Below are 27,525 nucleotides of genomic sequence, written 5' to 3'. Positions count from 1 at the left end.
GAAATTGCATCGGGATTGAATACAACAGTCACCATGCGCACTTTCCTCCATGGGAGCAATGTCTCAAAGAGTTTAGGCTCTGATCGTTCCCTGGATGACCAGTAGTAGTTTCCGATGCACATCTGGAGGCATTCTGTAATCTGTGCACTATCAGAGTGTTGATGAAACACAGAAATTGCATCGGGATTGAATACAACAGTCACCATGCGCACTTTCCTCCATGGGAGCAATGTCTCAAAGAGTTTAGGCTCTGATCGTTCCCTGGATGACCAGTAGTAGTTTCCGATGCACATCTGGAGACAATCTGTAATCTGTGGACTATCAGAGTGTTGATGAAACACAGAAATTGCATCGGGATTGAATACAACAGTCACGATCCGCACTTTCCTCCATGGGAGTAATGTCTTAAACAGTCTACGCTTTGATCGTTCCCTGGAAGACCAGTAGTAGTTTCCGATGCACATCTGGAGGCACTCTGTAATTTGTGGACCTTCAAATTGTTGATGAAACACAGATATTGCATCGGGATTGAATACAACAGTCACCCAGCACACTGTCCTCCATGGGAGTAATGTCCCAAACAGTCTACGATTTGATCGTTCCCTTGAAGACCAGTAGTAGTTTCCGATGCACATCTAGTGGCATTCTGTAATCTGTGAACTATCAGAGTGTTGATGAAACACAGAAATTGCACCGGCATTGAATACAACAGTCACCATGCGCACTTTCCTCCATGGGAGTAATGTCTCAAACAGTCTACGCTTTGATCGTTCCCTGGAAGACCAGTAGTAGTTTCCGATGCACATCTGGAGACAATCTGTAATCTGCGGACTATCAGACTGTTGATTAAACACAGAAATTGCATCGGGATGGAATACAACAGTCACCATGCACACTTTCCTCAATGGGAGTAATGTCTGAATCTGTCTACGCTTTGATCGTTCCCAGGAAGACCAGTAGTAGTTTCCGATGTACATCTGGGGACAATCTGTAATCTGTGGACTATCAGAGTGTTGATGAAACACAGAAATTGCATCGGGATTGAATACAACAGTCACCATCCGCAATTACCTCCATGGGAGTAATGTCTGAAACAGTCTACGCTTTGATCGTTACTAGGAAGACCAGTAGTAGTTTCCGATGCACATCTGGAGACAATCTGTAATCTGTGGACTATCAGATTGTTGATGAAACACAGAAGTTGCATCGGGATTGAATACAACAGTCACGATCCGCACTTTCCTTCATGGGAGTAGTGTATGAAACAGTCTCTGCTTTGATCGTTCCCTGGAAGACCAGTAGTAGTTTCCGATGCACATCTGGAGGCATTCTGTAATTTGTGGATCTTCAAAGTGTTGATGAAACACAGAAATTGCATAGGTATTGAATACAACAGTCACCAGGCACACTTTCCTCCATGGGAGTAATGTCTCAAACAGTCTACGTTTTTCATCGTTCCCAGGAAGACCAGTAGTAGTTTCCGATTCACATATGGAGGCAATCTGTAATCTGTGGACTATCAGAGTGTTGATGAAACCCAGGAATTGCATCGGGATTGAATACAACAGTCACCATTCGCACTTTCCTCCATGGGAGTAATGTCTCCAACAGTCAACGCTTTGATCGTTCCCTTTAAGACCAGTAGTACTTTCCGATGCATATTTGGAGGCGATCTGTAATCTGTGGACTATCAGAGTGTTGATGAAACACAGATAATGCATCGGGATTGAGTACAACAGTCACCATGCGCACTTTCCTCCATGGGAGTAATGTCTCAAACAGTCTACGCTTTGATCGTCCCTGGAAGACCAGTAGTAGTTTCCGGTGCACACCTGGTGGCATTCTGTAATCTGTGGACTATCAGAGTGTTGATGAAACACAGAAATTGCATCGGGATTGAATACAACAGTCACCATGTGCACTTTCCTCCATGGGAATAATGTGTCAAACAGTCTACGATGTGATCGATCCCTGGAAGACCAGTTGTAGTTTCCGATGCACATCTGGAGGCATTCTGTAATCTGTGGACTATAAGACTGTTGATGAAACACAGAAATTGCATCGGGATTGAATACAACAGTCACCATGCGCACTTTCCTCCATGGGAGCAATGTCTCAAAGAGTTTAGGCTCTGATCGTTCCCTGGATGACCAGTAGTAGTTTCCGATGTACATCTGGAGGCATTCTGTAATCTGTGCACTATCAGAGTGTTGATGAAACACAGAAATTGCATCGGGATTCAATACAACAGTCACCATGCGCACATTCCTTCCATGGGAGCAATGTCTCAAAGAGTTTAGGCTCTGATCGTTCCCTGGATGACCAGTAGTAGTTTCCGATGCACATCTGGAGACAATCTGTAATCTGTGGACTATCAGAGAGTTGATGAAACACAGAAATTGCATCGGGATTGAATACAACAGTCACGATCTGCACTTTCCTCCATGGGAGTAATGTCTCAAACAGTCTACGCTTTGATCGTTCCCTGGAAGACCAGTAGTAGTTTCCGATGCACATCTGGAGGCACTCTGTAATTTGTGGACCTTCAAATTGTTGATGAAACACAGATATTGCATCGGGATTGAATACAACAGTCACCCAGCACACTGTCCTCCATAGGAGTAATGTATCAAACAGTCTACATTTTTGATCGTTCCCAGGAAGACCAGTAGTAGTTTCCGATGCCCATCTGGAGGCAATCTGTAATCTGTGGACTATCAGAGTGTTGATGAAACACAGAAATTGCATCGGGATTGAATACAACAGTCACCATGCGCACTTTCCTCCATGGGAGTAATGTCTCAAACAGTCTACGCTTTGATCGTTCCCTGGAAGACCAGTAGTAGTTTCCGATGCACATCTGGAGACAATCTGTAATCTGCGGACTATCAGACTGTTGATTAAACACAGAAATTGCATCGGGATGGAATACAACAGTCACCATGCACACTTTCCTCAATGGGAGTAATGTCTGAATCTGTCTACGCTTTGATCGTTCCCAGGAAGACCAGTAGTAGTTTCCGATGTACATCTGGAGTCAATCTGTAATCTGTGGACTATCAGAGTGTTGATGAAACACAGAAATTGCATCGGGATTGAATACAACAGTCACCATCCGCAATTACCTCCATGGGAGTAATGTCTGAAACAGTCTACGCTTTGATCGTTACTAGGAAGACCAGTAGTAGTTTCCGATGCACATCTGGAGACAATCTGTAATCTGTGGACTATCAGATTGTTGATGAAACACAGAAGTTGCATCGGGATTGAATACAACAGTCACGATCCGCACTTTCCTTCATGGGAGTAGTGTATGAAATAGTCTATGCTTTGATCGTTCCCTGGAAGACCAGTAGTAGTTTCCGATGCACATCTGGAGGCATTCTGTAATTTGGGGATCTTCAAAGTGTTGATGAAACACAGAAATTGCATAGGTATTGAATACAACAGTCACCAGGCACACTTTCCTCCATGGGAGTAATGTCTCAAACAGTCTACGTTTTTCATCGTTCCCAGGAAGACCAGTAGTAGTTTCCGATGCACATCTGGAGGCAATCTGTAATCTGTGGACTATCAGAGTGTTGATGAAACCCAGGAATTGCATCGGGATTGAATACAACAGTCACCATTCGCACTTTCCTCCATGGGAGTAATGTCTCCAACAGTCAACGCTTTGATCGTTCCCTTTAAGACCAGTAGTACTTTCCGATGCATATTTGGAGGCGATCTGTAATCTGTGGACTATCAGAGTGTTGATGAAACACAGATAATGCATCGGGATTGAGTACAACAGTCACCATGCGCACTTTCCTCCATGGGAGTAATGTCTCAAACAGTCTACGCTTTGATCGTTCCCTGGAAGACCAATAGTAGTTTCCGATGCACATCTGGAGGCATTCTATAATCTGTGCCCTATCAGAGTGTTGATGAAACACAGAAATTGCATCGGGATTGAATACAACAGTCACCACGCGCATCTTCCTCCTCGGGTATAATATCTCAAACAGTCTACGTTTTGATCGTTCCCTGGAAGACCAGTAGTAGTTTCCGATGCACATCTGGTGGCATTCTGTAATCTGTGGACTATCATAGTGTTGATGAAACACATAAATTGCATCGGGATTGAATTCGTCATGCGCACTTTCCTCCACCGGAGGATTGTCTCAAACAGTCTACGCTTTCATTGTTCTCTGGAAGACCAGTAGTAGTTTCCGATGCACATCTGGTGGCATTCTGTAATCTGTGGACTATCAGAGTGTTGATGAAACACAGAAATTGCATCGGCATTGAATACAACAGTCACCGTGCGCACTTTTCTCCACGGGAGTAATGTCTCAAACAGTGTACGATTTGATCGTTCCCTGGAAGACCAGTAGTAGTTTCCGATGCACATCTGGTGGCAATCTGTAATCTGTGGACTATTAGAGTGTTGATGAATCACAGAAATTGCATCGGCATTGAATACAACAGTCACCATGCGCACTTTCCTCCATGGGAGTAATGTCTCAAACAGTCTACGCTTTGATCGTCCCTGGAAGACCAGTAGTAGTTTCCGGTGCACACCTGGTGGCATTCTGTAATCTGTGGACTATCAGAGTGTCGATGAAACACAGAAATTGCATCGGGATTGAATACAACAGTCACCATCCGCACTTACCTCAATGGGAGTAATGTCTGAAACAGTCTACGCTTTGATCGTTCATTGGAAGACCAGTAGGAGTTTCCGATGCACATCTGGTGGCATTCTGTAATCTGTGGACTATCAGAGTGTTGATGAAACACAGAAATTGCATCGGCATTGAATACAACAGTCACCATGCGCACTTTCCTCCATGGGAGTAATGTCTCAAACAGTCTACGCTTTGATCGTTCCTGGAAGACCAGTAGTAGTTTATGGTGCACATCAGGTGGCATTCTGTAATCTGTGGACTATCAGAGTAGTGATGAAACACAGAAATTGCATCGGGATTGAATACAACTGTCACCATCCGCACTTACCTCAATGGGAGTAATGTCTGAAACAGTCTACGCTTTGATCGTTCATTGGAAGACCAGTAGGAGTTTCCGATGCACATCTGGTGGCATTCTGTAATCTGTGGACTATCAGAGTGTTGATGAAACACAGAAATTGCATCGGCATTGAATACAACAGTCACCATGCGCACTTTCCTCCATGGGAGTAATGTCTGAAACAGTCTACGATTTGATCGTTCCCTGGAAGACCAGTTGTAGTTTCCGATGCACATCTGGAGGCATTCTGTAATCTGTGGACTATAAGACTGTTGATGAAACACAGAAATTGCATCGGGACTGAATACAACAGTCACCATGCGCACTTTCCTCCATGGGAGCAATGTCTCAAAGAGTTTAGGCACTGATCGTTCCCTGGAAGACCAGTAGTAGTTTCCGATGCACATCTGGAGGCATTCTGTAATCTGTGCACTATCAGAGTGTTGATAAAACACAGAAATTGCATCGGGATTGAATACAACAGACTCCATCAGCACTTTCCTCCATGGGAGTAATGTCTCAAACCGTCTATGCTTTGATCGTTCCCTGGAAGACCAGTATTAGTTTCCAATGCACATCTGGTGGCATTCGGTAATCTGTGGACCATCAGAGTGTTGATGAAACACAGAAATTGCATCGGGATTGAATACAACAGTTACCATGCGCATTTTTCTCCATGGGAGTAATGTCTCAAACAGTCCTCGATTTGATCGTTCCCTGGAAGACCAGTAGTAGTTTCCGATGCACATCTGGTGGCATTCTGTAATCTGTGGACTATCAGAGTGTTGATGAAACACAGAAATTGCATCGGCACTGAATACAACAGTCACCATGCGCACTTTCCTCCATGGGAGTAATGTCTCAAACAGTCTACGCTTTGATCGTTCCTGGAAGACCAGTAGTAGTTTATGGTGCACATCAGGTGGCATTCTGTAATCTGTGGACTATCAGAGTAGTGATGAAACACAGAAAGTGCAACGGGATTGAATACAACTGTCGCCATGCGCAATTTCCTCAATGTTAGTAATGTCTCAAACAATTTACGTTTTGATCGTTCCCTGGAAGACCAGTAGTAGTTTCTGATGCACATCTGGTGGCATTCTGTAATCTGTGGACTATCAGAGTGTTGATGAAACACAGAAATTGCATCGGGATTGAATACAAAAGTCACCATCCGCTCTTTGATCAATGGGAGTAATGTCTGAAACAGTCTACGCTTTGATCGTTCAGTGGAAGACCAGTAGGAGGTTCCGATGCACATCTGGTGGCATTCTGTAATCTGTGGTTTAGCAGAGTGTTGATGGAACCCCTAAAAATGCGTCGGGATTAAATACAACAGTCACCATGCGCACTTTACTCCATGGGAGTAATGTCTCAAACAGTCTACGCTTTGATCGTTCCCTGGAAGACCAGTAGTAGTTTCCGATGCACATCTGGAGGCATTCTGTAATCTGTGGACTATTAGACTGTTGGTGAAACACGGAAATTCCATCGGGATTGAATACAACAGTCACCATGCGCACTTTCCTCCATGGGAGTAATGTCACAAACAGTCTACCATTTGATCGTTCCCTGGAAGACCAGTAGTAGTTTCCGATGCACATCTGGAGGCATTCTGAAATCTGTGGACTCTAAGACTGTTGATGAAACACAGAAATTGCATCGGGATTGAATACAACAGTCACCATGCGCACTTTCCTCCATGGGAGTAATGTCTCAAACAGTCTACGCTTTGATCGTTCCCTGGAAGACCAGTATTAGTTTCCGATGGACATCTGGTGGCGTTCTGTAATCTGTGGACCATCAGAGTGTTGATGAAACACAGAAATTGCATCGGGATTGAATACAACAGTCACCATCCGCACCTTCCTCCTCGGGAGTAATGTCTCATACAGTCTACGATTTGATCGTACCCTGGAAGACCAGTAGTAGTTTCCGATGCACATCTGATGGCATTCTGTAACCTGTGGACTATCATAGTGTTGATGAAACACATAAATTGCATCGGGATTGAATTCGTCATGCGCACTTTCCTCCACCGGAGGATTGTCTCAAAGAGTCTACGCTTTCATTGTTCTCTGGAAGACCAGTAGTAGTTTCCGATGCACATTTGGTGGCAATCTGTAATCTGTGGACTATCAGAGTGTTGATGAAACACAGAAATTGCATCGGCATTGAATACAAGAGTCACCGTGCGCACTTTTCTCCACGGGAGTAATGTCTCAAAGAGTTTAGGCTCTGATCGTTCCTGGAAGACCAGTAGTAGTTTCCGGTGCACATCTGGTGGCATTCAGTAATCTGTGGACTATCAGAGTATTGATGAAACACAGAAATTGCATCGGGATTGAATACAACGGTCACCATGCGCACTTTCCTCCATGGGAGCAATGTCTCAAAGAGTTTAGGCTCTGATCGTTCCCTGGATGACCAGTAGTAGTTTCCGATGCACATCTGGATGCATTCTGTAATCTGTGCACTATCAGATTGTTGATGAAACACAGAAATTGCATCGGGATTGAATACAACAGTCACCATGCGCACTTTCCTCCATGGGAGCAATGTCTCAAAGAGTTTAGGCTCTGATCGTTCCCTGGATGACCAGTAGTAGTTTCCGATGACCATCTGGAGACAATCTGTAATCTGTGGACTATCAGAGTGTTGATGAAACACAGAAATTTCATCGGGATTGAATACAACAGTCACGATCCGCACTTTCCTCCATGGGAGTAATGTATCAAACAGTCTACATTTTTGATCGTTCCCAGAAAGACCAGTAGTAGTTTCCGATGCACATCTGGAGGCAATCTGTAATCTGTGGACTATCAGAGTGTTGATGAAACACAGAAATTGCATCGGCATTGAATACAACAGTCACCATGCGCACTTTCCTCCATGGGAGTAATGTCTCAAGCAGTCTACGCTTTGATCGTTCCCTGGAAGACCAGTAGTAGTTCCCGATGCACATCTGGAGACAATCTGTAATCTGCGGACTATCAGACTGTTGATTAAACACAGAAATTGCATCGGGATGGAATACAACAGTCACCATGCATACTTTCCTCAATGGGAGTAATGTCTGAATCTGTCTACGCTTTGATCGTTCCCAGGAAGACCAGTAGTAGTTTCCGATGTACATCTGGAGACAATCTGTAATCTGTGGACTATCAGGGTGTTGATGAAACACAGATATTGCATCGGGATTGAATACAACAGTCACCATCCGCAATTACCTCCATGGGAGTAATGTCTGAAACAGTCAACGCTTTGATCGTTCCCTTTAAGACCAGTAGTACTTTCCGATGCATATTTGGAGGCGATCTGTAATCTGTGGACTATCAGAGTGTTGATGAAACACAGATAATGCATCGGGATTGAGTACAACAGTCACCATGCGCACTTTCCTCCATGGGAGTAATGTCTCAAACAGTCTACGCTTTGATCGTTCCCTGGAAGACCAATAGTAGTTTCCGATGCACATCTGGAGGCATTCTATAATCTGTGCCCTATCAGAGTGTTGATGAAACACAGAAATTGCATCGGGATTGAATACAACAGTCACCGTGCCCACTTTTCTCCACGGGAGTAATGTCTCAAACAGTCTACGTTTTGATCGTTCCCTGGAAGACCAGTAGTAGTTTCCGATCCACATCTGGTGGCATTCTGTAATCTGTGGACTATCATAGTGTTGATGAAACACATAAATTGCATCGGGATTGAATTCGTCATGCGCACTTTCCTCCACCGGAGGATTGTCTCAAACAGTCTACGCTTTCATTGTTCTCTGGAAGACCAGTAGTAGTTTCCGATGCACATCTGGTGGCATTCTGTAATCTGTGGACTATCAGAGTGTTGATGAAACACAGAAATTGCATCGGCATTGAATACAACAGTCACCGTGCGCACTTTTCTCCACGGGAGTAATGTCTCAAACAGTCTACGATTTGATCGTTCCCTGGAAGACCAGTAGTAGTTTCCGATGCACATCTGGTGGCGTTCTGTAATCTGTGGACTATTAGAGTTTTGATGAAACACAGAAATTGCATCGGCATTGAATACCACAGTCACCATGCGCACTTTCCTCCATGGGAGTAATGTCTCAAACAGTCTACGCTTTGATCGTCCCTGGAAGACCAGTAGTAGTTTCCGGTGCACACCTGGTGGCATTCTGTAATCTGTGGACTATCAGAGTGTCGATGAAACACAGAAATTGCATCGGGATTGAATACAACAGTCACCATCCGCACTTACCTCAAAGGGAGTAATGTCTGAAACAGTCTACGCTTTGATCGTTCATTGGAGGACCAGTAGGAGTTTCCGATGCACATCTGGTGGCATTCTGTAATCTGTGGACTATCAGAGTGTTGATGAAACACAGAAATTGCATCGGCATTGAATACAACAGTCACCATGCGCACTTTCCTCCATGGGATTAATGTCTCAAACAGTCTACGATTTGATCGTTCCCTGGAAGACCAGTTGTAGTTTCCGATGCACATCTGGAGGCATTCTGTAATCTGTGGACTATAAGACTGTTGATGAAACACAAAAATTGCATCGGGATTGAATACAACAGTCACCATGCGCACTTTCCTCCATGGGAGCAATAACTCAAAGAGTTTAGGCACTGATCGTTCCCTGGAAGACCAGTAGTAGTTTCCGATGCACATCTGGAGGCATTCTGTAATCTGTGCACTATCAGAGTGTTGATAAAATACAGAAATTGCATCGGGATTGAATACAACAGTCTCCATCAGCACTTTCCTCCATGGGAGTAATGTCTCAAACCGTCTACGCTTTGATCGTTCCCTGGAAGACCAGTACTAGTTTCCAATGCACATCTGGTGGCATTCTGTAATCTGTGGACCATCAGAGTGTTGATGAAACACAGAAATTGCATCCGGATTGAATACAACAGTTACCATGCGCATTTTTCTCCATGGGAGTAATGTCTCAAACAGTCCACGATTTGATCGTTCCCTGGCAGACCAGTAGTAGTTTCAGATGCACATCTGGTGGCATTCTGTAATCTGTGGACTATCAGAGTGTTGATGAAACACAGAAATTCCATCGGCATTGAATACAAGAGTCACCGTGCGCACCTTTCTCCACGGGAGTAATGTCTCAAAGAGTTTAGGCTCTGATCGTTCCTGGAAGACCAGTAGTAGTTTCCGGTGCACATCTGGTGGCATTCAGTAATCTGTGGACTATCAGAGTATTGATGAAACACAGAAATTGCATCGGGATTGAATACAACAGTCACCATGCGCACTTTCCTCCATGGGAGCAATGTCTCAAAGAGTTTAGGCTCTGATCGTTCCCTGGATGACCAGTAGTAGTTTCCGATGCACATCTGGATGCATTCTGTAATCTGTGCACTATCAGAGTGTTGATGAAACACAGAAATTGCATCGGGATTGAATACAACAGTCACCATGCGCACTTTCCTCCATGGGAGCAATGTCTCAAAGAGTTTAGGCTCTGATCGTTCCCTGGATGACCAGTAGTAGTTTCCGATGCACATCTGGAGACAATCTGTAATCTGTGGACTATCAGAGTGTTGATGAAACACAGAAAGTTCATCGGGATTGAATACAACAGTCACGATCCGCACTTTCCTCCATGGGAGTAATGTATCAAACAGTCTACATTTTTGATCGTTCCCAGAAAGACCAGTAGTAGTTTCCGATGCACATCTGGAGGCAATCTGTAATCTGTGGACTATCAGAGTGTTGATGAAACACAGAAATTGCATCGGCATTGAATACAACAGTCACCATGCGCACTTTCCTCCATGGGAGTAATGTCTCAAGCAGTCTACGCTTTGATCGTTCCCTGGAAGACCAGTAGTAGTTTCCGATGCACATCTGGAGACAATCTGTAATCTGCGGACTATCAGACTGTTGATTAAACACAGAAATTGCATCGGGATGGAATACAACAGTCACCATGCACACTTTCCTCAATGGGAGTAATGTCTGAATCTGTCTACGCTTTGATCGTTCCCAGGAAGACCAGTAGTAGTTTCCGATGTACATCTGGAGACAATCTGTAATCTGTGGACTATCAGAGTGTTGATGAAACACAGAAATTGCATCGGGATTGAATACAACAGTCACCATCCGCAATTACCTCCATGGGAGTAATGTCTGAAACAGTCAACGCTTTGATCGTTCCCTTTAAGACCAGTAGTACTTTCCGATGCATATTTGGAGGCGATCTGTAATCTGTGGACTATCAGAGTGTTGATGAAACACAGATAATGCATCGGGATTGAGTACAACAGTCACCATTCGCACTTTCCTCCATGGGAGTAATGTCTCAAACAGTCTACGCTTTGATCGTTCCCTGGAAGACCAATAGTAGTTTCCGATGCACATCTGGAGGCATTCTATAATCTGTGCCCTATCAGAGTGTTGATGAAACACAGAAATTACATCGGGATTGAATACAACAGTCACCGTGCGCACTTTTCTCCACGGGAGTAATGTCTCAAACAGTCTACGTTTTGATCGTTCCCTGGAAGACCAGTAGTAGTTTCCGATCCACATCTGGTGGCATTCTGTAATCTGTGGACTATCATAGTGTTGATGAAACACATAAATTGCATCGGGATTGAATTCGTCATGCGCACTTTCCTCCACCGGAGGATTGTCTCAAACAGTCTACGCTTTCATTGTTCTCTGGAAGACCAGTAGTAGTTTCCGATGCACATCTGGTGGCATTCTGTAATCTGTGGACTATCAGAGTGTCGATGAAACACAGAAATTGCATCGGCATTGAATACAACAGTCACCTTGCGCACTTTCCTAAATGGAAGTAATGTCTCAAACAGTCTACGCTTTGATCGTTCCCTGGAAGACCAGTTGTAGTTTCCGATGCACATCTGGAGGCATTCTGTAATCTGTGGACTATAAGACTGTTGATGAAACACAGAAATTGCATCGGGATTGAATACAACAGTCACCATGCGCACTTTCCTCCATGGGAGCAATAACTCAAAGAGTTTAGGCACTGATCGTTCCCTGGAAGACCAGTAGTAGTTTCCGATGCACATCTGGAGGCATTCTGTAATCTGTGCACTATCAGAGTGTTGATAAAACACAGAAATTGCATCGGGATTGAATACAACAGTCTCCATCAGCACTTTCCTCCATGGGAGTAATGTCTCAAACCGTCTACGCTTTGATCGTTCCCTGGAAGACCAGTACTAGTTTCCAATGCACATCTGGTGGCATTCTGTAATCTGTGGACCATCAGAGTGTTGATGAAACACAGAAATTGCATCCGGATTGAATACAACAGTTACCATGCGCATTTTTCTCCATGGGAGTAATGTCTCAAACAGTCCACGATTTGATCGTTCCCTGGCAGACCAGTAGTAGTTTCAGATGCACATCTGGTGGCATTCTGTAATCTGTGGACTATCAGAGTGTTGATGAAACACAGAAATTGCATCGGCACTGAATACAACAGTCACCATGCGCACTTTCCTCCATGGGAGTAATGTCTCAAACAGTCTACGCTTTGATCGTTCCTGGAAGACCAGTAGTAGTTTCCGGTGCACATCAGGTTGCATTCTGTAATCTGTGGACTATCAGAGTAGTGATGAAACGCAGAAAGTGCATCGGGATTGAATACAACTGTCGCCATGCGCAATTTCCTCAATGTGAGTAATGTCTCAAACAATTTACGTTTTGATCGTTCCCTGGAAGACCAGTAGTAGTTTCTGATGCACATCTGGTGGCATTCTGTAATCTGTGGACTATCAGAGTGTTGACGAAACACAGAAATTGCATCGGGATTGAATACAAAAGTCACCATCCGCTCTTTCCTCAATGGGAGTAATGTCTGAAACAGTCTACGCTTTGATCGTCCAGTGGAAGACCAGTAGGAGGTTCCGATGCACATCTGGTGGCATTCTGTAATCTGTGGTTTAGCAGAGTGTTGATGGAACCCCTAAAAATGCGTCGGGATTAAATACAACAGTCACCATGCGCACTTTACTCCATGGGAGTAATGTCTCAAACTGTCTACCATTTGATCGTTCCCCGGAAGACCAGTAGTAGTTTCCGATGCACATCTGGAGGCATTCTGAAATCTGTGGACTCTAAGACTGATGATGAAACACAGAAATTGCATCGGGATTGAATATAACAGTCACCATGCGCACTTTCCACCATGGGAGTAATGTCTCAAACTGGCTACGATTTGATCGTTCCCTGGAAGACCAGTTGTCGTTTCCGATGCACATCTGGAGGATTCTGTAATCTGTGGACTATAAGACTGTTGATGAAACACAGATATTGCATCGGGATTGAATACAACAGTCACCATTCGCACTTTCCTCCATGGGAGCAATGTCTCAAAGAGTTTAGGCTCTTATCGTTCCCTGGATGACCAGTAGTAGTTTCCGATGCACATCTGGAGGCATTCTGTAATCTGTGCACTATCAGAGTGTTGATGAAACACAGAAATTGCATCGGGATTGAATACAACAGTCTCCATCAGCACTTTCCTCCATGGGAGTAATATCTCAAACAGTCTACGCTTTGATCGTTCCCTGGAAGACCAGTATTAGTTTCCAATGCACATCTGGTGGCATTCTGTAATCTGTGGACCATCAGAGTGTTGATGAAACACAGAAATTGCATCGGCATTGAATACAACAGTTACCATGCGCATTTTTCTCCATGGGAGTAATGTCTCAAACAGTCCACGCTTTGATCGTTCCCAGGAAGACCAGTAGTAGTTTCCGATGCACATCTGGAGACAATCTGTAATCTGTGGACTATCAGAGTGTTGATGAAACACAGAAATTGCATCGGGATTGAATACAACAGTCACGATCCGCACTTTCCTTCATGGGAGTAATGTCTCCAACAGTCAACGCTTTGATCGTTCCCTTTAAGACCAGTAGTACTTTCCGATGCACATCTGGAGGCAATCTGTAATCTGTGGACTATCAGAGTTTTGATGAAACACAGAAATTGCATCGGGATTGAATACAACAGTCACCATGCACACTTTCCTCAATGGGAGTAATGTCTGAATGTGTCTACGCTTTGATCGCTCCCAGGAAGACCAGTAGTAGTTTCCGATGTACATCTTGTGACAATCTGTAATCTGTGGACTATCAGAGTGTTAATGAAACACAGAAATTGCATCGGGATTGAATACAACAGTCACCAGGCACACTTTCCTCCATGGGAGTAATGTCTCAAACAGTCTACGTTTTTGATCGTTCCCAGGAAGACCAGTAGTAGTTTCCGATGCACATCTGGAGGCAATCTGTAATCTGTGGACTATCAGAGTGTTGATGAAACCCAGGAATTGCATCGGGATTGAATACAGCAGTCACCATTCGCACTTTCCCCCATGGGAGTAATGTCTCCAACAGTCAACGCTTTGATCGTTCCCTTTAAGACCAGTAGTACTTTCCGATGCATATTTGGAGGCGATCTGTAATCTGTGGACTATCAGAGTGTTGATGAAACACAGATAATGCATCGGGATTGAGTACAACAGTCACCATGCGCACTTTCCTCCATGGGAGTAATGTCTCAAACAGTCTACGCTTTGATCGTTCCCTGGAAGACCAATAGTAGTTTCCGATGCACATCTGGAGGCATTCTATAATCTGTGCCCTATCAGACTGTTGATGAAACACAGAAATTGCATCTGGATTGAATACAACAGTCACCATGCGCATTTTCCTCCATGGGAGTAATGTCTCATACAGTCTAGGCTTTGATCGTCCCTGGAAGACCAGTAGTAGTTTCCGGTGCACATCTGGTGGCATTCTGTAATCTGTGGACTATCAGAGTGTTGATGAAACACAGAAATTATATCGGGATTGAATACAACAGTCACCATCCGCACTTTCCTCCATGGGAGGAATGTCTGAAACAGTCTACGCTTTGATCGTTCAGTGGAAGACCAGTAGGAGGTTCCGATGCACATCTGGTGGCATTCTGTAATGTGTGGACTATAAGAGTGTTGATGAAACACAAAAAATGCATCGGGAGTGAATACAACAGTCACAATGCGAACTTTCCTCCATGGGAGTAATGTCTCAAACAGTCTACGCTTTGATCGTTCCCTGGAAGACCAGTGGTAGTCTCCGATGCACATCTGTAGGCATTCTGTAATCTGTGGACTATCAGAGTGTTGATGAAACACAGAAATTGCATCGGGATTGAATACAACAGTCCCCATCAGCATTTTCCTCCATGGGAGTAATGTCTCAAACAGTCTGCGCTTTGATCGTTCCCTGGAAGACCAGTATTAGTTTCCGATGCTCATCTGGTGGCATTCTGTAATCTGTGGACCATCAGAGTGTTGATGAAACACAGAAATTGCATAGGGATTGAATACAACAGTCACAATGCACACTTTCCTCCATGGGAGTAATGTCTGAAACATTCTACGTTTTTGATCGTTCCCAGGAAAACCAGTAGTAGTTTCCGATGCACATCTGGAGCCATTCTGTAATCTGTGGACTATCAGAGTGTTGATGAAACACAGAAATTGCTTCGGGATTGGATACAACAGTCACCATTCGCACTTTCCTCCATGGGAGTAATGTCTCCAACAGTCCACGCTTTGATCGTTCCCTTTAAGACCAGTAGTACTTTCCGATGCACATTTGGAGGCGATCTGTAATCTGTGGACTATCAGAGTGTTGATGAAACACAGATAATGCATCGGGATTGGGTACAACAGTCACCATGCGCACTTTCCTACATGGGAGTAATGTCTCAAACAGTCTACGCTTTGATCGTTCCTTGGAAGACCAATAGTAGTTTCCGATGCACATCTGGAGGCAATCTATAATCTGTGCCTTTCAGACTGTTGATGAAACACAGAAATTGCATCTGGATTGAATACAACAGTCACCATGCGCATTTTCCTCCATGGGAGTAATGTCTCAAACAGTCTACGCTTTGATCGTCCCTGGATGACCAGTAGTAGTTTCCGGTGCACATCTGGTGGCATTCTGTAATCTGTGGACTATCAGAGTGTTGATGAAACACAGAAATTGCATCGGGATTGAATGCAGCAGTCACCATCCGCACTTTCCTCCACGGCAGTAATGTCTGAAACAGTCTACGCTTTGATCGTTCCCTGGAAGACCAGTATTAGTTTCCGATGTACTTCTGGTGGTATTCTGTAATCTGTGGTCTATCAGAGTGTTGATGAAACACAGAAAATGCATCGGGATTAAATACAACAGTCACCATGCGCACTTTCCTCCACGGGAGTAATATGTCAAACAGTCTACGCTTTGATCGTTCCCTGGAAGACCAGTAGTAGTTTCCGATGCCCATCTGGTGGCATTCTGTAATCTGTGGACTATCAGAGTGTTGATGGAACACAGAAATTCCATCGGGATTGAATACAACAGTCACCATCCGCACTTTCCTTCATGGGAGTAATGTCTGAGACAGTCTACGCTTTGATCGTTCCCTGGAAGACCAGTATTAGTTTCCGATGCACATCTGGAGACATTCTGTAATCTGTGGACCTTCAAAGTGTTGATAAAACACAGAAATTTCATCTGGATTGAATACAACAGTCACCATGCACACTTTCCTCCATGGGAGTAAAGTCTGAGACAGTCTGCGCTTTGATCGTTCCCAGGAAGAACAGTAGTAGTTTCCGATGCACATCTGGAGACAATCTGTAATCTGTTTACTATCAGAGTGTTGATGGAACACAGAAATTGCATCAGGATTGAATACAACAGTCACCATCCACACTTTCCTCCATGGGAGTTATGTCTGAAACAGTCTACGCTTTGATCGTTCCCAGGAAGACCAGTAGTAGTTTCCGATGCACATCTGGACACAATCTGTAATCTGTGGACTATCAGAGTGTTGATGAAACACAGAAATTGCATCGGGATTGAATACAACAGTCACGATCCGCACTTTCCTTCATGGGAGTAATGTCTGAAACAGTCTACGCTTTGATCGTTCCCTGGTAGACCAGTAGTAGTTTCCGATGCACATCTGGAGGCACTCTGTAATTTGTGGACCTTCAAAGTGTTGATGAAACACAGAAATTGCATCGGGATTGAATACAACAGTCACCCTGCACACTTTCCTCCATGGGAGTAATGTCTGAAACATTCTACGTCTTTGATCGTTCCCTTTAAGACCAGTAGTACTTTCCGATGCACATTTGTAGGCGATCTGTAATCTGTGGACTATCAGAGTGTTGATGAAACACAGATAATGCATCGGGATTGAGTACAACAGTCACCATGCGCACTTTCCTACATGGGAGTAATGTCTCAAACAGTCTACGCTTTGATCGTTCCTTGGAAGACCAATAGTAGTTTCCGATGCACATCTGGAGGCAATCTATAATCTGTGCCTTTCAGACTGTTGATGAAACACAGAAATTGCATCTGGATTGAATACAACAGTCACCATGCGCATTTTCCTCCATGGGAGTAATGTCTCAAACAGCCTACGCTTTGATCGTCCCTGGATGACCAGTAGTAGTTTCCGGTGCACATCTGGTGGCATTCTGTAATCTATGGACTATCAGAGTGTTGATGAAACACAGATAATGCATCGGGATTGAGTACAACAGTCACCATGCGCACTTACCTCCATGGGAGTAATGTCTGAAACAGTCTACGCTTTGATCGTTCAGTGGGAGACCAGTAGGAGTTTCCGATGCACATCTGTAGGCATTCTGTAATGTGTGGACTATCAGAGTGTTGATGAAACACAAAAATTGCATCGGGAGTGAATACAACAGTCACAATGCGAACTTTCCCCGATTGGAGTAATGTCTCAAAGAGTCTACGCTTTGATCGTTCCCTGGAAGACCAGTGGTAGTTTCCGATGCACATCTGTAGGCATTCTGTAATCTGTGGACTATCAGAGTGTTGATGAAACACAGAAATTGCATCGGGATTGAATACAACAGTCACCATGCTCACTTTCCTCCATGGGAGTAATGTCTCAAACACTCTACGCTTTGATCGTTCCCATTAAGACCAGTAGTAGTTTCCGATGCACATCTGGAGGCATTCTGTAAACTGTGGACTATCAGACTGTTGATGAAACACAGAAATTGCATCGGGATTGAATACAGCAGTCACCATCCGCACTTTCCTCCACGACAGTAATGTCTGAAACAGTCTACGCTTTGATCGTTCTTTGGAAGACCAGTATTAGTTTCCGATGTACTTCTGGTGGCATTCTGTAATCTGTGGTCTATCAGAGTGTTGATGAAACACAGAAAATGCATCGGGATTAAATACAACAGTCACCATGCGCACTTTCCTCCACGGGAGTAATGTACCAAACAGTCTACGCTTTGATCGTTCCCTGGAAGACCAGTAGTAGTTTCCGATGCACATCTGGTGGCATTCTGTAATCTGTGGACTATCAGAGTGTTGATGAAACACAAAAATTGCATCGGGAGTGAATACAACAGTCACAATGCGCACTTCCCTCCATAGGAGTAGTGTCTCAAACAGTCTACGCTGTGATCGTTCCCTGGTAGACCAGTAGTAGTTTCCGATGCACATCTGAAGTCAATCTGTAATCTGTGGACTATCAGAGTGTTGATGGAACAAAGAAAAAGCATCGGGATAGAATACAACAGTCACCATGCACACTTTCCTCCATGGGAATAAAGTCTGAAACAGTCTACGCTTTGATCGTTCCCAGGAAGACCAGTAGTCGTTTCCGATGCACATCTGGAGACAATCTGTAATCTGTGGACTATCAGAGTGTTGATGAAACACAGAAATTGCATCAGGATTTAATACAACAGTCACCATGCACACTTTCCTCCATGGGAGTAATGTCTGAAACAGTCTACGCTTTGATCGTTACTAGGAAGACCAGTAGTTGTTTCCGATGCATATCTGGAGACAATTTGTAATCTGTGGACTATCAGATTGTTGATGAAACCCAGGAATTGCATCGGGATTGAATACAACAGTCACCATTCGCACTTTCCTCCATTTGAGTAATGTCTCCAACAGTCCACGCTTTGATCGTTCCCTTTAAGACCAGTAGTACTTTCCGATGCACATTTGGAGGCGATCTGTAATCTGTGGACAATCAGAGTGCTGATGAAACACAGATAATGCATCGGGATTGAGTACAACAGTCACCATGCGCACTTTCCTCCATGGGAGTAATGTCTCAAACAGTCTAAGCTTTGATCGTTCCTTGGAAGACCAATAGTAGTTTCCGATGCACATCTGGAGGCAATCTATAATCTGTGCCTTTCAGCCTGTTGTTGAAACACAGAAATTGCATCTGGATTGAATACAACAGTCACCATGCGCATTTTCCTCCATGGGAGTAATGTCTCAAACAGTCTACGCTTTGATCGTCCCTGGATGACCAGTAGTAGTTTCCGGTGCACATCTGGTGGCATTCTGTAATCTGTGGACTATCAGAGTGTTGATGAAACACAGAAATTGCATCGGGATTGAATGCAGCAGTCACCATCCGCACTTTCCTCCACGGCAGTAATGTCTGAAACAGTCTACGCTTTGATCGTTCCCTGGAAGACCAGTATTAGTTTCCGATGTACTTCTGGTGGTATTCTGTAATCTGTGGTCTATCAGAGTGTTGATGAAACACAGAAAATGCATCTGGATTGAATACAACAGTCACCATGCACACTTTCCTCCATGGGAGTAAAGTCTGAGACAGTCTGCGCTTTGATCGTTCCCAGGAAGAACAGTAGTAGTTTCCGATGCACATCTGGAGACAATCTGTAATCTGTTTACTATCAGAGTGTTGATGGAACACAGAAATTGCATCAGGATTGAATACAACAGTCACCATCCACACTTTCCTCCATGGGAGTTATGTCTGAAACAGTCTACGCTTTGATCGTTCCCAGGAAGACCAGTAGTAGTTTCCGATGCACATCTGGACACAATCTGTAATCTGTGGACTATCAGAGTGTTGATGAAACACAGAAATTGCATCGGGATTGAATACAACAGTCACGATCCGCACTTTCCTTCATGGGAGTAATGTCTGAAACAGTCTACGCTTTGATCGTTCCCTGGTAGACCAGTAGTAGTTTCCGATGCACATCTGGAGGCACTCTGTAATTTGTGGACCTTCAAAGTGTTGATGAAACACAGAAATTGCATCGGGATTGAATACAACAGTCACCCTGCACACTTTCCTCCATGGGAGTAATGTCTGAAACATTCTACGTCTTTGATCGTTCCCTTTAAGACCAGTAGTACTTTCCGATGCACATTTGTAGGCGATCTGTAATCTGTGGACTATCAGAGTGTTGATGAAACACAGATAATGCATCGGGATTGAGTACAACAGTCACCATGCGCACTTTCCTACATGGGAGTAATGTCTCAAACAGTCTACGCTTTGATCGTTCCTTGGAAGACCAATAGTAGTTTCCGATGCACATCTGGAGGCAATCTATAATCTGTGCCTTTCAGACTGTTGATGAAACACAGAAATTGCATCTGGATTGAATACAACAGTCACCATGCGCATTTTCCTCCATGGGAGTAATGTCTCAAACAGTCTACGCTTTGATCGTCCCTGGATGACCAGTAGTAGTTTCCGGTGCACATCTGGTGGCATTCTGTAATCTATGGACTATCAGAGTGTTGATGAAACACAGATAATGCATCGGGATTGAGTACAACAGTCACCATGCGCACTTACCTCCATGGGAGTAATGTCTGAAACAGTCTACGCTTTGATCGTTCAGTGGGAGACCAGTAGGAGTTTCCGATGCACATCTGTAGGCATTCTGTAATGTGTGGACTATCAGAGTGTTGATGAAACACAAAAATTGCATCGGGAGTGAATACAACAGTCACAATGCGAACTTTCCCCGATTGGAGTAATGTCTCAAAGAGTCTACGCTTTGATCGTTCCCTGGAAGACCAGTGGTAGTTTCCGATGCACATCTGTAGGCATTCTGTAATCTGTGGACTATCAGAGTGTTGATGAAACACAGAAATTGCATCGGGATTGAATACAACAGTCACCATGCTCACTTTCCTCCATGGGAGTAATGTCTCAAACACTCTACGCTTTGATCGTTCCCATTAAGACCAGTAGTAGTTTCCGATGCACATCTGGAGGCATTCTGTAAACTGTGGACTATCAGACTGTTGATGAAACACAGAAATTGCATCGGGATTGAATACAGCAGTCACCATCCGCACTTTCCTCCACGACAGTAATGTCTGAAACAGTCTACGCTTTGATCGTTCTTTGGAAGACCAGTATTAGTTTCCGATGTACTTCTGGTGGCATTCTGTAATCTGTGGTCTATCAGAGTGTTGATGAAACACAGAAAATGCATCGGGATTAAATACAACAGTCACCATGCGCACTTTCCTCCACGGGAGTAATGTACCAAACAGTCTACGCTTTGATCGTTCCCTGGAAGACCAGTAGTAGTTTCCGATGCACATCTGGTGGCATTCTGTAATCTGTGGACTATCAGAGTGTTGATAAAACACAAAAATTGCATCGGGAGTGAATACAACAGTCACAATGCGCACTTCCCTCCATAGGAGTAGTGTCTCAAACAGTCTACGCTGTGATCGTTCCCTGGTAGACCAGTAGTAGTGTCCGATGCACATCTGAAGTCAATCTGTAATCTGTGGACTATCAGAGTGCTGATGGAACAAAGAAAAAGCATCGGGATAGAATACAACAGTCACCATGCACACTTTCCTCCATGGGAATAAAGTCTGAAACAGTCTACGCTTTGATCGTTCCCAGGAAGACCAGTAGTCGTTTCCGATGCACATCTGGAGACAATCTGTAATCTGTGGACTATCAGAGTGTTGATGAAACACAGAAATTGCATCAGGATTTAATACAACAGTCACCATGCACACTTTCCTCCATGGGAGGAATGTCTGAAACAGTCTACGCTTTGATCGTTACTAGGAAGACCAGTAGTTGTTTCCGATGCATATCTGGAGACAATTTGTAATCTGTGGACTATCAGATTGTTGATGAAACCCAGGAATTGCATCGGGATTGAATACAACAGTCACCATTCGCACTTTCCTCCATTTGAGTAATGTCTCCAACAGTCCACGCTTTGATCGTTCCCTTTAAGACCAGTAGTACTTTCCGATGCACATTTGGAGGCGATCTGTAATCTGTGGACAATCAGAGTGCTGATGAAACACAGATAATGCATCGGGATTGAGTACAACAGTCACCATGCGCACTTTCCTCCATGGGAGTAATGTCTCAAACAGTCTACGCTTTGATCGTTCCCTGGAAGACCAATAGTAGTTTCCGATGCATATCTGGAGGCATTCTATAATCTGTGGCCTATCAGACTGTTGATGAAATACAGAAATTGCATCTGGATTGAATACAACAGTCACCATGCGCATTTTCCTCCATGGGAGTAATGACTCAAACAGTCTACGCTTTGATCGTTCCCTGGAAGACCAGTAGTAGTTTCCGTTGCACATCTGGTTGCAATCTGTAATCTGTGGACTATTAGAGTGTTGTTGAAACACAGAAATTGCATCGGGAGTGAATACAACAGTCACAATGCGCACTTTCCTCCATAGGAGTAGTGTCTCAAACAGTCTACGCTGTGATCGTTCCCTGGAAGACCAGTAGTAGTTTCCGATGCACATCTGAAGTCAATCTGTAATCTGTGGACTATCAGAGTGTTGATGGAACAAAGAAAAAGCATCGGGATTGAATACAACAGTCACCATCCGCACTTTCCTCCATGGGAGTAATGTCTGAAACAGTCTTCCCTTTGATCGTTCCCTGGAAGACCAGTAGTAGTTTCTGATGCACATCTGGAGGCATTCTGTACTCTGTGGACCTTCAAAGTGTTGATGAAACACAGAAATTGCATCGGATTGAATACAACAGTCACCATGCATACTTTCCTCCATGGGAGTAATGTCTGAAACAGTTTACGCTTTGATCGTTCCCAGGAAGACCAGTAGTAGATTGCGATGCACATCTGGAGGCAATCTGTAATCTGTAGACTATCAGAGTGTTGATGAAACCCAGGAATTGCATCGGGATTGAATACAACAGTCACCATTCGCACTTTCCTCCATGGGAGTAATGTCTCCAACAGTCCACGCTTTGATCGTTCCCTTTAAGACCAGTAGTACTTTCCGATGCACATTTGGAGGCGATCTGTAATCTGTGGACTATCAGAGTGTCGATGAAACACAGATAATGCATCGGGATTGAGTACAACAGTCACCATGCGCACTTTCCTCCATGGGAGTAATGTCTCAAACAGTCTACGCTTTGATCGTTCCCTGGAAGACCAATAGTAGTTTCCGATGCACATCTGGAGGCATTCTATAATCTGTGCCCTATCAGACTGTTGATGAAACACAGATATTGCATCTGGATTGAATACAACAGTCACCATGCGCATTTTCCTCCATAGGAGTAATGTCTCAAACAGTCTACGTTTTGATCGTTCCCTGGAAGACAAGTAGTAGATTCCGATGCACATCTGGCTGCAATCTGTAATCTGTGGACTATTAGAGTGTTGATGAAACACAGAAATTGCATCGGGATTGAATACAACAGTCACCATCCGCACTTTCCTCCATGGGAGTAATGTCTGAAACAGTCTTCGCTTCCATCGTTCCCTGGAAGAGCAGTAGTAGTTTCTGATGCCCATCTGGAGGCATTCTGTACTCTGTGGACCTTTAAAGTGTTGATGAAACACAGAAATTGCATCGGATTGAATACAACAGTCACCATGCACACTTTCCTCAATGGGAGTAATGTCTGAAACAGTCTACGCTTTGATCGTTCATTGGAAGACCAGTAGTAGTTTCCGATGCACATCTGGATGCATTCTGTAATTTGTGGACCTTCAAAATGTTGATGAAACACAGAAATTGCATCGGGATTGAATACAACAGTCACCATGCACACTATTCTCCATGGGTGTAATGTCTGAAACTCTCTACGCTTTGATCGTTCCCAGGAAGACCAGTAGTAGTTTCCGATGCACATCTGGAGAAAATCTATAATCTGTGGACTATCAGAGTGTTGATGAAACACAGAAATTGCATCAGGATTGAATACAACAGTCACCATCCGCAATTTCCTCCATTGGAGTAATGTCTGAAACAGTTTACGCTTTGATCGTTACTAGGAAGACCAGTAGTAGTTTCCGATGCACATCTGGAGACAATCTGTAATCTGTAGACTATCAGAGTGTTGATGAAACCCAGGAATTGCATCGGGATTGAATACAACAGTCACCATTCGCACTTTCCTCCATGGGAGTAATGTCTCCAACAGTCCACGCTTTGATCGTTCCCTTTAAGACCAGTAGTACTTTCCGATGCACATTTGGAGGCGATCTGTAATCTGTGGACTATCAGAGTGTCGATGAAACACAGATAATGCATCGGGATTGAGTACAACAGTCACCATGCGCACTTTCCTCCATGGGAGTAATGTCTCACACAGTTTACGCTTTGATCGTTCCCTGGAAGACCAGTAGTACTTTCCTATGCACATCTGGAGACAATCTGTAATCTGTGGACTATCTGAGTGTTGATGAAACACAGAAATTGCATCGGGATTGAAAACAACAGTCACCATCAGCACTTTCCTTCAAGGAAGTAATGTCTCAAACAGTCTACGCTTTGATCTTTCCCTGGAAGACCAGTAGTAGTTTCCGATGCATAACTGGAGGCATTCTATAACCTGCGGACTATCAGACTGTTGATGAAACACAGAAATTGCATCGGGATTGAATATAACAGTGACCATGCACACTTTCCTCCATGGGAGTAATACATTATACAGTCTACGCTTTGACCGTTCCCAGGAAGACCAGTAGTAGTTTCCGATGCACATCTGGAGACAATCTGTAATCTGTGGACTATCAGAGTGTTGATGAAACACAGAAAAAGCATCGGGATTGAATACAACAGTCACCATCCGCACTTTCCTCCATGGGAGTAATGTCTGAAACAGTCTTCGCTTTGATCGTTCCCTGGAAGACCAGTAGTAGTTTCTGATGCACATCTGGAGGCATTCTGTACTCTGTGGACCTTCAAAGTGTTGATGAAACACAGAAATTGCATCGGATTGAATACAACAGTCACCATGCACACTTTCCTCCATGGGAGTAATGTCTGAAACAGTTTACGCTTTGATCGTTCCCAGGAAGACCAGTAGTAGATTCCGATGCACATCTGGAGGCAATCTGTAATCTGTGGACTATCAGAGTGTTGATGAAACACAGAAATTGCATCGGGATTGAAAACAACAGTCACCATGCGCACTTTCCTCCATGGGAGAAATGTCTCAAACAGTCTACGCTTTGGTCGTTCCCTGGAAGACCAGTAGTAGTTTCCGATGCACATCTGGAGGCATTCTATAATCAGCAGACTATCAGACTGTTGATGAAACACAGAAATTGCATCTGGATTGAATACAACAGTCACCATGCACTCTTTCCTCCATGGGTGTAATGTCTGAAACTGTCTACGCTTTGTATGTTCCCAGGAAGACCAGTAGTCGTTTCCGATGCACATCTGGAGACAATCTGTAATCTGTGGACTATCAGAGTGTTGATGAAACACAGAAATTGCATCAGGATTTAATACAACAGTCACCATCCGCAATTTCCTCCATGGGAGTATTGTCTGAAACAGTCTACGCTTTGATCGTTACTAGGAAGACCAGTAGTTGTTTCCGATGCACATCTGGAGACAATTTGTAATCTGTGGACTATCAGATTGTTGACGAAACCCAGGAATTGCATCGGGATTAAATACAACAGTCACCATTCGCACTTTCCTCCATTTGAGTAATGTCTCCAACAGTCCACGCTTTGATCGTTCCCTTTAAGACCAGTAGTACTTTCCGATGCACATTTGGAGGCGATCTGTAATCTGTGGACAATCAGAGTGTTGATGAAACACAGATAATGCATCGGGATTGAGTACAACAGTCACCATGCGCACTTTCCTCCATGGGAGTAATGTCTCAAACAGTCTACGCTTTGATCGTTCCCTGGAAGACCAATAGTAGTTTCCGATGCATATCTGGAGGCATTCTATAATCTGTGCCCTATCAGACTGTTGATGAAATACAGAAATTGCATCTGGATTGAATACAACAGTCACCATGCGCATTTTCCTCCATAGGAGTAGTGTCTCAAACAGTCTACGCTGTGATCGTTCCCTGGAAGACCAGTAGTAGTTTCCGATGCACATCTGAAGTCAATCTGTAATCTGTGGACTATCAGAGTGTTGATGGAACAAAGAAAAAGCATCGGGATTGAATACAACAGTCACCATCCGCACTTTCCTCCATGGGAGTAATGTCTGAAACAGTCTTCGCTTTGATCGTTCCCTGGAAGACCAGTAGTAGTTTCTGATGCACATCTGGAGGCATTCTGTACTCTGTGGACCTTCAAAGTGTTGATGAAACACAGAAATTGCATCGGATTGAATACAACAGTTACCATGCACACTTTATTCCATGGGAGTAATGTCTGAAACAGTTTACGCTTTGATCGTTCCCAGGAAGACCAGTAGTAGATTCCGATGCACATCTGGAGGCAATCTGTAATCTGTGGACTATCAGAGTGTGGATGAAACACAGATATTGCATCGGGATTGAAAACAACAGTCACCATGCGCACTTTCCTCCATGGGAGAAATGTCTCAAACAGTCTACGCTTTGGTCGTTCCCTGGAAGACCAGTAGTAGTTTCCGATGCACATCTGGAGGCATTCTATAATCAGCAGACTATCAGACTGTTGATGAAACACAGAAATTGCTTCGGGATTGAATACAACAGTCACCATCCGCAATATCCTCCATTGGAGTAATGTCTGAAACAGTTTACGCTTTGATCGTTACTAGGAAGACCAGTAGTAGTTTCCGATGCACATCTGGAGACAATCTGTAATCTGTGGACTATCAGAGTGTTGATGAAACCCAGGAATTGCATCGGGATTGAATACAACAGTCACCATTCGCACTTTCCTCCATGGGAGTAATGTCTGAAACAGTCTTCGCTTCCATCGTTCCCTGGAAGAGCAGTAGTAGTTTCTGATGCCCATCTGGAGGCATTCTGTACTCTGTGGACCTTTAAAGTGTTGATGAAACACAGAAATTGCATCGGATTGAATACAACAGTCACCATGCACACTTTCCTCCATGGGAGTAATGTCCCAAACAGTCTACGCTTTGATCGTTCCCTGGAAGACCAGTAGTAGTTTCCGATGCACATCTGGATGCATTCTGTAATTTGTGGACCTTCAAAATGTTGATGAAACACAGAAATTGCATCGGGATAGAATACAACAGTCACCATGCACACTTTCCTCCATGGGAGTAATATCTGATACAGTCCACGCTTTGATCGTTCCCTTTAAGACCAGTAGTACCTTCCGATGCACATTTGGAGGCGATCTGTAATCTGTGGACTATCAGTGTGTCGATGAAACACAGATAATGCATCGGGATTGAGTACAACAGTCACC

This window comes from Schistocerca gregaria, chromosome 3, assembly GCF_023897955.1.
Source record: "Schistocerca gregaria isolate iqSchGreg1 chromosome 3, iqSchGreg1.2, whole genome shotgun sequence".
Taxonomy (NCBI): Eukaryota; Metazoa; Arthropoda; class Insecta; order Orthoptera; family Acrididae; genus Schistocerca; species Schistocerca gregaria.
This window is presented reverse-complemented; position numbering follows the sequence as displayed.